Genomic DNA, 15,466 nt, shown 5'->3' on the forward strand with positions numbered 1-15,466 from the left:
AATATAATGCAGCAAATGAATTATACTAAAGATTTAGGCCTCTTTCACACTTCAGTTTTTTGTTTCAGTTAAAATCAGCCAAAAAGGCGGTAAAGCGGATCCATTCCTAACTGATGTGAACGGATGGCACAGGATCCTTATTTTGACAGATCCGCAGAATTAAGAATTTTAAAGGAACCGCTGGCGAGAGAGAGAGAGAGAGACCTCATATCCCTGGCTACTCATATAGATCTGCGCTTTTTGGAACGCGCGCGGGAGTCAGCTAGGGAGAAAAGGCTCTTTAGGTTGTATCAAGCTCCCATTCCATGTTCGTCTATACCTTCTACTAGCGCTACTCCCGGGCCCATGCAGATAGATCGTTTCAACTTGTCCGAGCAGCGGCGCAGGGAGAGGATGACAAACGGTCTCTGTCTGTACTGCGGTGGAGCCAACCACTTTGTGCGCACCTGTCCTGAGAGACCGGGAAACGCCTCCACCTAGGCCAGGTAAGAGAGGTCTCCCTAGGTGATCATAATTCCTCTCTGCCCCTTACCCTTTCAGCTTTGATTATTGCAGGTCGGGAGCGTAGATCTGTGGAGGCGTATGTGGACTCAGGTGCGGCTGGTAATTTCATTCGTCAAGAGGAGGTCGATAAACTCCAGATTCCGGTGGTCATCCTAAAAAACCCGCGAGCAATCACCTCCGTTGATGGCAAACCTCTACCCGAGCTCATCACCATGGTTACTGCTGAAGTAGATCTACAAGTTGGAGCGCTCCATCTCGAGAGAATAGCTTTCTACGTTCTGCCTCAATTGTCCCATGCTGTTCTCCTTGGATTGCCCTGGCTCAGGCTGCACGAGCCAGTTGTCGACTGGCGCTCAGGGGAGATAGAGAGAGAGAGATCGCAAGCAGAGGTGGGGAGTTGTACAATAGAATATATTGCAGCACATGAGACAGCAAGCAGAGGTGGGGAGTTGTACCATTAGAATATATTACAGCACATGAGACAGCAAGCAGAGGTTGGGAGTTATACCTGTGTGAAGAGAGAAGATGAATGTTAATTCTTTGCCACGGAATAACTGCTTCTTCTGGTGCTTAGCTAATGGGATGCTTTGCTGAGGGGATGCGCTTGCAAGCACCCCATGTATAATGGCCACCTTGGAGCACTTGGGGTGGCTGCTGAACATTAATAAATCGTGACTAGAGCCCTTAAGGGTGCAGCAATTCTTGTGGCTTATTTTAGACTCAGAGATGCAGGAGTGTCGTCTACCACGTGATAAATTATACAAAAACCTACAAGAGACAAAATGAGCAAAAACCCTGCTATAAGTAAATAAGTAAAAGGCAAAAGTGCATTTAAATAATACAGAGTTCTTAGTAATACTGTTTTTGATCAAAAATAGCATAAAAGCCGTCCCACCATCGACAAGGTGACTCTGATTGGAGCGGTCCTACACTGTCTAATATTAAAAACCTTACTATGTGTCAAAGTTGACCTCAGTGTGTGAATAAGGGCAGACAAAAAGACCAGGTCCCAACCAGTGGACACCAGTCAGGGTGTATGCTTTATGGCCAATGTGAACATGCGTTTATGTGCTGCGTGTATAACAACTTAAACCAAGCTCATTTTTTGTGTTTTTTCTTTGTATTATTGCATTCTTTGCAAGCCGGGGTGTGACCTCCCTCTCTTGAGCTGGAAATTGTATTTAAAGGCTTCCCCTGACTGGTGTCCACTGGTTGGGCCCAGTCCTTTTGTCTGCTCTTAGTCACACACTCAGGTCAACTATGACACCTGGTAAGGTTTTTAATATTAGACAGTGCAGGACCGCCCCGATCAGAGTCACCTCGACGGTGGGATGGCTTTAATGCTATTTATGATCAAAAACAGTATTACTAAGAACTCTGTATTATTTAAATGCACTTTTGCCTTTTACTTATTTAGTTACAGCAGGGTTTTGCTCATTTTGTCTCTCATTACAGGCATAGAGCTCCCTGTTCTAATAGTCAAGCTTTGTTAGAAAGAGAGAAGCAGACATGAATCTGCCCGGTCTCTCTGCTATGCTGTGAGCACAAGCAGTAAGCAATAATAGACCTCGAGCTCTGGGATAGAAGGCAAACAAGAGGGCCACTTAAAGGGAATCTGTCACCTATATTTAGTGATATCATGTAAAGATATCACTAAATTGTGCGTCCCATAAGGATTCTAGTCGAGCCTTTGACTCCCCCCGACCCCGCACCTTTGAGGCATAAATACCTTTTTTAGCTTGTTGTGGATGCATGCAAATCGCTGCGGTCCGGTCCGATGGGCGTGGCTTAGGAGTCTTCTCCCTACCACCTCCTCGGCTTGCTTCACGTAATCTTCGTCTGTGAATTCCACAGACACCGTTGGTTTCCGCGCTTGCGCAATGTAAAGGCCCCCGGCGCCTGCGCAGTATGCTTTGCCTGACTGTGGGCGAAGCATATTATTGCTACTGCGCAAGCGCCGGTATTTTCCGGCGCGGTCTATGCCCCAGAAGTCTTCACATGCAGGACACACTTCCTCTGTCCTCCACACATTACCTGTAGTAATAGCAACTGTTTGAACTTGTTATCAGTATAAAAAACACTTGTTCACAACCTCAAACAGTCACACTCCAAACTCCACTATGGTGACGCCCAAAGAGCTGTCGAAGGACACCAGAAATAAAATTGTAGCACTGCACCAGGCTGGGAATACTGAATCTGCAATAGGCAAGCAGCTTGGTGTGATTAAATTAAGTGTGGGAGCAATAATAAGAAAATGGAAGACATACAAGACCACTGATAATCTCCCTTGATATGGGGCTCCACGCAAAATCTCATCAAAATGATAACAGGAACGGTGAGCAAAAATCCCAGAACGACACGGGGGGGACCTAGTGCATGACCTGCATAGAGTTGGGACCACCGTAACAAAGACTACTATCAGTAACACGCTACGCCACCAGGGACTCAGATCCTGAAGTGCCAGACATGTCCCCCTGCTTAAGCCAGTACATGTCCGAGCCCGTCTGAAGTTTGCCAGAGAGCATTTGGATTATCCAGAAAAGTATTGGAAGAATGTCATATGGTCTGATGAAACCAAAGTAAAACTGTTTGGTAGAAACAAAACTCGTCGTTTTTGGATGAGACAGAATGCTGAGTTTCATCCAAAGAAGACCATACCTACTGTGAAGCATGATGGTGGCAACATCATGCTTTGGGGCTGTTTCTCTGCAAAGGGACCAGGACAACTGATCCGTGTACATGAAAGAATGAATGCTGCCATGTATCGTGAGATTTTGAGCTCAAACCTCCTTCTATCAGCAAGGGCATTGAAGATGAAACGTGGATGGATCTTTCATCATGATATTCATCTCAAGCACACCACCAGGGAAGCGAAGGAGTGGATTTGTAAGAAGCATATTGTAAGGTACACCTGGGGTGGACCCGCTAGACCGTGGTAACGAACCTCCCGGGGGCGAGCTGACCAGGTGGACCACCCCCTATACAGGGAGCGTTTGGGGCAAGCCCGCGGATAACTATTACCACGGCAGCTGGTACCCTGGGGAAGTATCGACAGACAGACAGCTAGAACCGAGTTGGGGACACAGGACTGACGGTACCGGCTTGGAGCCACAGGACAGACGGGCACGGCTTGGAGACACGAGATAGGTGGGCACGGCCTGGAGACACTGGACAGGTAGGCACGGCCTGGAGACACAGGGCAGATAGACACGGCTTGGAGACACAGGACAGGTGGGCACGGCTAGGAGACACAGGACAGGTAGGCACGGCTTGGAGACACAGGACAGGTGGGCACAGCTTGGAGACACAGGACGGGTGGACACGGCTTGGAGACACAGGACCTAGGAGAGAGGATAATGGAAGAGGTGAACAAGCAACGGATGGACAGGACGCGGAAGCGTGCATAGAGAGCGGCCAGAATCACTAGGGAAGAGCTGTGATACTCAGGCACCGCCGGCAGGAAGAGGCGGCCAGATATAGGGGCTAGTAGGAGGGCTTCCGGGTCGTGACCTGTAGTGGAGGAGGAGCAGGCGCGCGTCCTTAGGAGGAGGAGGAGGAGGAGGCGCGCGCGTGCCCAGGCACAGTGTGTGCGCGCACCTGCCGAGCAGGAGGGGCGGGGGCGTGCACCCGGCGCGGTCCGGAAGACCGGATGGAGGCGGCCGCCGGACGGAAGAGAGGAGCCGGGAGAGACCGCGGAGAAGCCCGCGGCAGCCGGCGCCGACACGAGGAGGACACCGGCGAGCGGGTAAGCTGCGGCCGGGAGGAGACAAAGAGAGGTGTGCGCGGCAGCCGCCGCGTGACAGTACCCCCCTTCTTACGCGCCTCCCTCCGCAGTCCGGAAAAAAATTTAGCCAAGATTCGAGGAGCCTGAATGTTCTCTTGGGGCTCCTAGGACCTCTCCTCGGGACCAAAGCCCTTCCAATCAACCAAAAAAAAGGTTCTCCCCTTTTGCTTCCTCATGGCCAAAATATCTTTAACCTCAAATACATCGTCTGCGGAGACAGGCGGAGGCGAGTGAGGGGCCTTAGAAAGGAAACGATTGAAGATGACTGGTTTTAGCAAAGACACATGAAAGGCATTAGGGATACGGAGAGAGGCGGGAAGCCGTAGTTTGTAGGAGACATCATTAATACGGGACAAGACCTCAAAAGGTCCAGTATAGCGGGGACCCAGTTTATGGGAAGGGATCTTGAGGCGAATAAACTTGGAGGCCAGCCAAACTTTATCACCAGGGTGATATGGCGGGGCATCCAGGCGTCTTTTGTCAGCGTGTCTCTTAACTCTGTTACGTACCAACTCGAGAGCGGCCTTGGTCTCCTGCCAGATCCTGGAGAATTCCCCGGTCAGAAGGTCAGCCGCCGGTACACCCGAGGCAGGGGGAACCAGAAGAGGTACACCAGGATGTTGCCAGTAGACGACAAAGAAAGGGGACTTGCCCGAAGACTCACTGACATGGTTATTATAGGCGAACTCAGCCCACGGGAGAAGTTCAGCCCAGTCGTTCTGGTGGACATTGGAAAAATGCCGGAGGTAGTTCACCAAGCACTGATTTGTCCATTCAGCCTGACCGTTGGACTGGGGGTGGTAAGATGAGGAGAAGTCGAGAGTGATATCCATCGATCTGCATAGGGCTCTCCAGAAGCGAGAGGCGAATTGGACTCCTCTGTCAGAAACAATATGTTGGGGCAGTCCATGAAGACGGAAGATGTGCTGAACAAAAATCTTCGCCAAGGCTGGGGCCGATGGCAAGCCGGAAAGAGGGACGAAGTGTGCCATCTTAGAAAACCTATCAACCACCACTAGGATGACAGTACAGTTGGCAGAGTGGGGCAGGTCCGTAATAAAGTCCATGGCAATGTGTTGCCAAGGGGACGAGGGTACTGGAAGCGGGTGTAGAAGACCAGAAGGCAGCTGCCTAGGCACCTTGATCTTGGCACAGGAGAGACAGGAGGCGATGAAATCCCAGACATCCTGGGGAAGAGTCGGCCACCAGTAGTAGCGGGACACCAGGAGAAGTGTCTTCTTAATCCCGAGATGGCCAGCCAGCTTGGAAGCATGTCCCCAGTGGAGGATTCGTCCTCGGTCCTTCTCCAGCACAAAAGTCTTGCCAGGTGGAGGTGAGAGAAGAGAAAGTGGTGCCACCGTGATGAGGCGGGATGGATCCAAGATATGCATGGGTTCCTCTTCGACATCTGCGGGAAGGAAGGACCTGGACAAGGCGTCAGCTTTGAGGTTCTTGTTACCTGGGCGAAAATGCAGATCAAAATCGAATCGAGCGAAGAACAGAGACCACCTGGCCTGGCGTGGGTTGAGTCTCTGTGCAGACCGAAGATAAGCTAGATTCTTATGGTCTGTGAAGATTGTGAAGGGATGTGCGGCGCCCTCCAATAAGTATCTCCACTCCTCTAGAGCTAACTTGATGGCAAGCAGTTCTCGGTCTCCAATGGAATAATTCCGCTCTGGGGTGGAGAAGGACTTGGAAAAGAAGCCGCACGTAACGAGCCTACCGGAGGAAGACTTTTGAGACAAAACCGCTCCAGCTCCAGTTGCTGATGCATCCACGTCGAGGACGAACGGTTTGTTGACCTCAGGACGATGGAGTACGGGAACCGTGGCAAATGCTCGTTTCAGAGATAGGAAGGCCTCCTCTGCTTCAGGGGTCCAGACGTGCGGGTTGGCTCCTTTACGGATCAAAGACGAGATAGAGCCAGCCAATGAGGAAAAATGAGGGATGAACTGCCGATAATAATTTGCGAAGCCGAGAAATCGCTGAATGGCTTTCACCCCTTGGGGACGTGGCCAGTTGAGCACGGCAGACACCTTCTCCGGATCCATACGCAGGCCGGAGTCGGAGATGATATAGCCCAGAAATGGAAGGGAGGACTGTTCAAAGGCGCACTTCTCCAATTTGGCGTACAGGCGATTCTCCCTCAATCGGAACAGTACTCGGCGGACATCTCTTCTGTGGGTGGACAGATCGGGAGAGAAGACCAGGATATCGTCAAGGTACACAACCACACTGGAGTACAGAAGGTCTCGGAAAATGTCGTTCACAAATTCTTGAAAGACTGCGGGGGCATTGCACAACCCGAAGGGCATGACGAGGTACTCGTAGTGTCCATCCCTGGTGTTGAAGGCGGTCTTCCATTCATCTCCGGAGCGAATACGGACGAGATTATAGGCTCCACGGAGATCCAATTTAGAAAAGATTCGCGCCCCTCGTAGCCGGTCGAACAGCTCGGGGATGAGAGGTAGAGGATATCTGTTCTTGATGGTAATCTGGTTAAGACCTCGATAGTCAATACAGGGGCGGAGAGACCCGTCCTTCTTCTTGACGAAAAAGAAGCCAGCCCCAGCGGGAGAAGATGACTTTCGGATGAAGCCTCTGGCCAAATTCTCCTGTACATATTCAGTCATGGCCTGGGACTCGAGTGGACTCAACGGATAGATTCGCCCCCGGGGCGGAGTCGAGCCGGGAACAAGCTCGATGGGGCAATCGTATTGCCGGTGCGGTGGAAGAGCCTCTGCCTCTTTCTTATCAAAGACATCCGCAAAAGCCGAATAGGCCGAGGGCAAATCCGCAGGGCCCGAGACAAGAGACGAGCATTTGAGGGGTCGTACTGGACGAAGACATCTAGTCTGGCAGGAGCAGCCCCAGCGAAGAACGTCTCCGGTCCGCCAATCCAGGACAGGTTCATGCATCCTCAACCACGGAAGACCCAGGAGCAAGGTGTGGGATAGAGACGGCAGCACGAAGAAGGCTATTCTCTCACGGTGCAGGACCCCGATCTGTAATTCCAGCTCTTCAGTGACCAGAGTAATGGTCTCGCGCAAGGGAATGCCGTCGACTGAAGCTAACTGCCGGGGAACCTCCAAGGAACTAACAGGTATCCCCAATCTCTTCACCGCCTCGAGTTGGATAAAATTTCCAGCAGCCCCTGAGTCAATATAGGCTAACTCCGAGAAACGTATGGAACCCTGGATAAACAAAACAGGAAGGGTCAAGGGTAGAGAGGTGTCAAAGGCACCTAGGGAGGCCTCTCTTACCTGTCCTAGGCGGAGGAGTTTCCCGGCCTCACAGGGCAGGAACGCAGAAGGTGGGAGGCACTGCCACAATAGAGACAAAGACCATGAGTGAGTCTCTCCTGGCGGCGTAGCTCCGCGGGCCTGAGTCGGTCAACCTGCATAGGCTCAGGAGCTGACGCCGAGGTGGAAGGCCGAGAGCGGGGAGGACTGCGTGTCGGAGGAGAAAACCGAGTGGGCCTTCTCTCCCTGGCGACCTCGCGGGAACGCTCCCGGGAACGCAGGTCAATTCGCGTTGCCAGCAAGATGAGATCCTCCAAAGACGTAGGTGTATCCCTGCCTGCCAATTCGTCTTTGATTCGGGGCGACAAGCCACGCCAAAAAGCCCCTACTAGAGCCTCATTGTTCCATCCTAGTTCAGAGGACAACGTACGGAACTGGATGGCGTACTGTCCCACAGAGAGAGCACCCTGGCGAGGGCAAAATAAGGACTCGGTGGCGGAGACCAGACGGCCGGGCTCATCAAAGACCTTACGAAATGTCTCCAAGAAGGTCGCGAGCTGGGAGACTATCGGGTCATCATGCTCCCACAGGGGATTCACCCAAGCCAAGGCCTCACCCTCTAAGTGGGATATCATAAAGGCCACCTTGGCCCGGTCGGAAGGATACTGCAGGGATGCCAGCTCGAAGTGCAACTGGCACTGGTTAATGAACCCCCGACAGAGTTTGGGATCTCCAATATAGCATGGGGGTTTGGCCAACTGGGGAGAGGACTGAGAAGCAGCCGCAGGCGCAGGGACAGCGGCTGCCGTCTGTAGAGCTAGTAGGCGGTTATCTACAGAGGCTATGTAGTTCAAAATATGGGCCTGGGTGTCGCGCTGCTGAGCAAGCTCCTGCTGTAAGCCGGAGATTTGGGAGGCAATCCCCGGATCGGAGGTTTGCAGAGATGAAAGTCGGGACTCCATTGACTTGAGGAACGACATGATCCTCGCCTGATTCTCACGAAGGAACAAAAGTTCCTTTTGGGTCGGGGTCGGGGTACCAGCGGAATCCATGGCCTGAGTATTCTGTAAGGTACACCTGGGGTGGACCCGCTAGACCGTGGTAACGAACCTCCCGGGGGCGAGCTGACCAGGTGGACCACCCCCTATACAGGGAGCGTTTGGGGCAAGCCCGCGGGTAACTATTACCACGGCAGCTGGTACCCTGGGGAAGTATCGACAGACAGACAGCTAGAACCAAGTTGGGGACACAGGACTGACGGTCCCAGCTTGGAGCCACAGGACAGACGGGCACGGCTTGGAGACACGAGATAGGTGGGCACGGCCTGGAGACACTGGACAGGTAGGCACGGCCTGGAGACACAGGGCAGATAGACACGGCTTGGAGACACAGGACAGGTGGGCACGGCTAGGAGACACAGGACAGGTAGGCACGGCTTGGAGACACAGGACAGGTGGGCACGGCTTGGAGACACAGGACGGGTGGACACGGCTTGGAGACACAGGACCTAGGAGAGAGGATAATGGAAGAGGTGAACGAGCAACGGATGGACAGGACGCGGAAGCGTGCATAGAGAGCGGCCAGAATCACTAGGGAAGAGCAGTGATATTCAGGCACCGCCGGCAGGAAGAGGCGGCCAGATATAGGGGCTAGTAGGAGGGCTTCCGGGTCGTGACCTGTAGTGGAGGAGGAGCAGGCGCGCGTCCTTAGGAGGAGGAGGAGGAGGCGCGCGCGTGCCCAGGCACAGTGTGTGCGCGCGCCCGCCGAGCAGGAGGGGCGGGGGCATGCACCCGGCACGGTCCGGAAGACCGGATGGAGGCGGCCGCCGGACGGAGGAGAGGAGCCGGGAGAGACCGCGGAGAAGCCCGCGGCAGCCGGCGCCGAGGCGAGGAGGACACCGGCGAGCGGGTAAGCTGCGGCCGGGAGGAGACAAAGAGTGGTGTGCGCGGCAGCCGCCGCGTGACACATATGAAGGTCCTGGAGTGGATCTCAACCCCATAGAAAATCTTTGGAGGGATTTGAAAGTCCGTGTTGCCAAACGACAGGCCCAAAACATCACGGCTCTAGAAGAGATCTGCATGGAGGAATGGGCCAGCATACCACCAACACTGTGTGCCAACCTTGTGAAGACTTAAAGAAAACGTTTGACCTCTGTCATTGCCAACAAAGGATATATAACAAAATATTGAGATGAACTTTTGTTAATGACCAAATACTTATTTTCCAACATAATATGCAAAGTAAATCTTTCCAAATCAGACAAGGTGATTTTCTGGATTTGTTTTCTCATTTTGTCTCTCATGGTTGTGGTCTACCTATGATGTCAATTACAGGCCTCTCTCATCTTTTTAAGTAGGAGAACTTGCACAATTGGTGGCGGAATAAATACTTTTTTCCCCACTGTATATGCTAAAGTTCCAGTGTTTCCTATGTAATGTACAGTGCCTTGCGAAAGTATTCGGCCCCCTAGAACTTTTCAACCTCTTCCCACAAATCATGCTTCAAACATAAAGATACTAAATGTAAGTTTTTGGTGAAGAATCAACAAGCGGAACACATTGGTGAAGTTCAAAGAACTTTATTGGTTATTTTAAATTTTTGTGGAAAGTCAAAAACTGAAAAGTGGGGCGTGCAATATTATTTGGCCCCCTTAGCTTAATACTTTGTTGCACCATCTTTTGCTGCGATTACAGCTACAAGTTGCTTGGGGTATGTCTCTATCAGTTTTGTACATCGAGAGACTGAAATTCTTGCCCATTCTTCCTTTGTAAACAGCTCGAGCTCAGTGAGGTTTGATGGAGATCGTTTGTGAACAGCAGTTTTCAGCTCTTTCCACAGATTCTCGATTGGATTCAGGTCTGGACTTTGACTTGGCCATTCTAACACCTGGATACGTTTATTTGTGAACCATTCCATTGTAGATTTTGCTTTATGTTTGAAGCATGATATGAGGGAAAAGGTTGAAAAGTTCCAGGGGGCCGAGTTCTTTCGCAAGGCACTTATATTCTCCTGCTCCTGTGTCTCCTATGTGATGTATATGCACCAGCCACAGTGTCTCCTATGTAATGTATATATGTATATTCACCAGTCCCAGGATCTCCCATGTGATGTGTATGCTCAGTCCCAGTGTCTACTATATAATATATGCACCAGCTCCATATGATGTATATATACCAGACCCTGAGATATGTAACAATGTATGTATACACTGCCCTGTTCAATTTTTTTTACTATTTATGTAACAAATAGTGATAGATTATATAATATCTTCTACCCTGCTTTACAAAAATGTATTTTTCCTACTAACTCGCCCATCCACCAAATCCATGAAGGGAGTTACTGCTCAACTCAGTTTTTTTTTATTATTTATGCCAACCATTTTAAAAATGTACCATAATTTTGGTACGAGTGTGTGTATATATGTATGGATGTGTATACATGTATGGGTGTGTGTGTATTTATATTATATTGTATTGTGGGGAAAGTAAGTACCGTATTAGACTTACAATTACAATTTTGCACGTTTTCTCACCTACAAAGACTGGAGAGGTCTGTAAATTTTATCGCAGGTACACTTCAACTGTGAGACACAGAATCTAAAAATAAAAAACATAAAATAAGTGTATGATTTTTAAATAATGAAATTGCATTTTATTGCATGAAATAAGTATTTGACCAACCAACCAACCAGCAGGAATTCTGGCTCTCGCAGACCAGTTTTTCTTTAAGAAGCCCTCCTACTTTGGACTCATTACCTATATTTATTGCATCTGTTTGAACTAATTATCTGTATAAAAGACACCTGTCCACACACTCAATCACACTCCAACTTCTCCACCATGGCCAAGACCAAAGAGCTGTCTAAGAACACCAGGGACAAAATTGTAGACCTGCACAAGGCTGGGAAGGGCTACAGGACAATAGACAAGCAGCTTGGTGATAAGGCCACAACTGTTGGCACAATTATTAGAAAATGGAAGAAACACAAAATTCCTCATTCTTCCTCAGTGTGGGTCTATGCAAGATCTCACCTCATGGGGTAAGGATGATTCTGAGAAATGTCAGGAATCAACCCAGAATTACATGTGAGGACCTGGTCAATGACCTGAAAAGAACTGGGACCACAGTCTCAAACTCTTACTATTAATCACACCTATGCCGTGATGGATTAAGATCCTGCAGGGCACGCAATGTCCCTTTGCTCATGCCAGCACTTGCCCAGGCCCATTTCAAGTTCGCCAGTGACCATCTGGATGATCTAGAGGAGGCATGGGAGAAAGTTATGTGGTCAGATGAGACCAAAATAGAACTTTTTGGTATCAACTCCACTCTCTGTGTTCGGAGGAAGAAGAATAAGTACAACCCCAAGGACACCTTCCCAACCATGAAGCATGGTGGGGGAAACATCATACTTTTGCGGTGCTTTTCTGTAAAGGGAACAGGACGACTGCACCGTATTGAAGGAAGGATGGTAGGAGTCATGTATTGTCAAATTTTAGCCAACAACATCCTTCCTTCAATAAGAGCATTGAAGATGGGTCATGGCTGGGTCTTCCAGCATGACAATGACCCAAAACACACAGCCAGGGAAACTAAGGAGTAGCTCCGTAAGAAGCATTTCAAGGTCCTGGAGTAGCCTAGCTGGTCTCCATACCTGAACCCAATAGAAAATCTTTGGAGGAAGCTGAAACTCAGTGTTACCCAGTGACAGCCCCAAAACCTCAAAGATCTGGAGAAGATCTGAATGGAGGAGGGGGCCAAAATCCCTGCTGCATTGTATGCAAACTTGGTCAAGAACTATAGGAAACGTCTGACCTCTGTAATTGCAAACAAACATTTCTGTACCAGATATCAAGTTCTGTTTTTCTATCGTGTCAAATACTTATTTCATGCAATAAAATGCAAATTAATTATGTAAAATCATTCAATGTGATTTTCTGGTCATATATATATATATACACAGTACTAGCTGAAGAGCCCGGCGCTGCCCAGGCATAGTAACTAACTGTGGTTAGTTATAACAAATTATAATTATCCTCCATCCCATAGTCCCGTGCCCATATACCCATCATACATATCCACGATCCCATAGGCCCGTGCCCATATACCCATCATACATATCCTCCATCCCATAGTCGAGTGCCCATATACCCATCACACATCCTCCATCCCATAGTCCCATGCCCATATACCCATTATACATATTCTCCATCCCATAGTCCCATGCCCATATACCCATCATACATATTCGCCATCCCATAGTCGAGTGCCCATATACCCATCACACATCCTTTATCTCATAGTCCCATGCCCATAAACCCATCATACATATCCTCCATCCCATAGTCCCGTGCCCATATACCCATCATACATAAAGATTTTATATTTTAACTGGAAAAGTTGGGGGATCGTCTTACATGCCCAGTCGTCTTATACGCCGGAAAATATGGTATATATATATATATATATATATATATACACTGTATATACTACTCAAAAAAATAAAGGGAACACTAAAATACCATATCCTAGATATCTCTGATTGAAATATTCCAGTTGCAAATTTTTATTCAATGCATAGTGGAATGTGTTCAGAACAATAAAACATAACAATTATCAATGTAAATCAAAATGAATATCCCATGGAGGTCTGGATTTGGAATGATACTCAAAATCAGAATGGAAAATCAAATTACAGGCTGATCCAATGTCATTGGAAATGCCTCATGACAAGGAAAAGATGCTCAGTAGTGTGTGTGGCCTCCACGTGCCTGTATGACCTCCCTACAACGCCTGGGCATGCTCCTGATGAGGCGGCGGATGGTCTCCTGAGGGATCTCCTACCAGACGTGGATTAAAGCATCCGCCAACTCCTGGACAGTCTGTGGTGCAACGTGTGACGTTGGTGGATGGAGCAAGACATGATGTCCCAGATGTGCTCAATCGGATTCAGGTCTGGGGAAAGGGCGGGCCAGTAGCTTCAATGCCTTCATCTTGCAGGAACTGCTGACACACTCCAGCCATGAGGTCTGGCATTGTCCTGCATTAGGAGGAACCCGGGGTCAACCACACTAGCATATGGTCTCACAAGGGGTCTGAGGATCTCATCTCTGTACCTAATGGCAGTCAGGCTACCTCTGGCAAGCACATGGAGGGCTGTGCGGCCCTCCAAAGAAGTGCATGTGTCTGCACAAACGGTTAGAAACCTACTCCATGAGGATGGTCTGAGTGCCTTATGTCCACAGATGGGGGTTGGGCTCACAGCCCAACACCGTGCAGGACGCTTGTCATTTGCCACAGAACATCAGGATTGGCAAATTCGCCACTGGTGCACTGTGCTCTTCACAGATTAAATCAGGTTCACACTGAGCACATGTGACAGACGTGACAGAGTCTGGAAATGCCGTGGAGAGTGATCTGCTGCCTGCAACATCCTTCAGCATGACCAGTTTGGCAGTGGGTCAGTAATGGTGTGGGGTGGCATTTCTTTGGAGGGCTTCACAGTGTTGGGCTGTCAGCACAACCCCTATCTGTGGACGTCAGGAACTCAGACCACCCTCATGGAGTTGGTTTCTAACCGTTTGTGCAGACACATGCACATTTGTGGCCTGCTGGAGGTCATTTTGCAGGGCTCTGACAGTGCTCCTCCTGTTCCTCCTTGCACAAAGGCTGAGGTAGCGGTCCTGCTGCCACGTCTCCTGATAGTGCCTCCAGCCTATGGACACTACGCTGACAGACACAGCAAACCTTCTTGTCACAGCTGGCATTGATGTGCTATCCTGGATGAGCTGCACTACCTGAGCCACTTGTGTGGGTTGTAGAGTCAGTCTCATGCCACCACGAGTGTGAAAGCACAGCCAACATTCAAAAGTGACCAAAACATCAGCCAGAAAGCATTGGTACTGAGATGTGGTCTGTGGTCCCCACCTGCTGAACCACTCCTTTATTGAGGGTGTCTTGATAATTGCCAATAATTTCCATCTGTTATTTATTCCATTTGCACAACAGCATGTGAAATTGATTGTGAATCAGTGTTGCTTCCTAAGTGGACAGTTTGATTTCACAGAAGTTTGATTTACTTGGAGTTATATTCTGTTGTTTAAGTGTTCCCTTTATTTTTTTGAGCAGTGTGTATATATATATATATATATATATATATATATATACTTCTAAATAGACCTCTGTGGGGACTTTGTGGCGGTGTCGATGGGCTCAAACTCCTTACTGTAGCGGTCACTATTAACTTGTATATCCTTTTGAATATGTATAGTTACGTCCATTTGCAGGAAGGGATGAATAGTCCCAGTTTTCTTCTTACTTCCCTATACCCCGATAGATAAATCTTGCCTCTTATTAGTAGGACATGATCAGTGGAGACCCTGCTAAATATGATGCATTAGGACCCTTCACGTTATACCTGTGTGCTGGTTTTAAGACCTATGTAAATTATAGGGGTTTTTTCCTGCCTTGAAATAAGCTAGGATGAATTTGATCTGATTCTGAACGCAGTGAAATTGATCTTTCGATCGTACTGTATATACTGGGATTTCCGCAGCTCGTCCTTGAGTCTTTTCAAGGATTTCTTGATCTGGAATGAGAGAACATTATAAATTGTTTTCTTGTGATATTCTAGGAAATACATTAATATTATGTAATGGATCACATGGCAATTAATGTTCTAGTAAGTGTTAAATGAATGTGTACAGTGGAAGAAGTCCAGAGGTATCGTTAAAGGGAATGGGTCAATACAAAATTACCTATTATTCAAATTAGGATTTTGTTAAATACTGGTATACATTTTCATATATTTTTAATTTTTCTTTTCACTTTTTGTATCAGAGGTCTGAACCTCATCTAGGCATTGGGGTCGCACATAGAAAAAAATGTAATTTGATTGCCCACATTCTTTGCAGGATGAAATGACATTTTTAGTGAT

The sequence above is a fragment of the Dendrobates tinctorius genome, unplaced genomic scaffold, assembly GCF_039654945.1.
Source record: "Dendrobates tinctorius isolate UK_male_01 unplaced genomic scaffold, ASM3965494v1 ptg000086l, whole genome shotgun sequence".
Taxonomy (NCBI): Eukaryota; Metazoa; Chordata; class Amphibia; order Anura; family Dendrobatidae; genus Dendrobates; species Dendrobates tinctorius.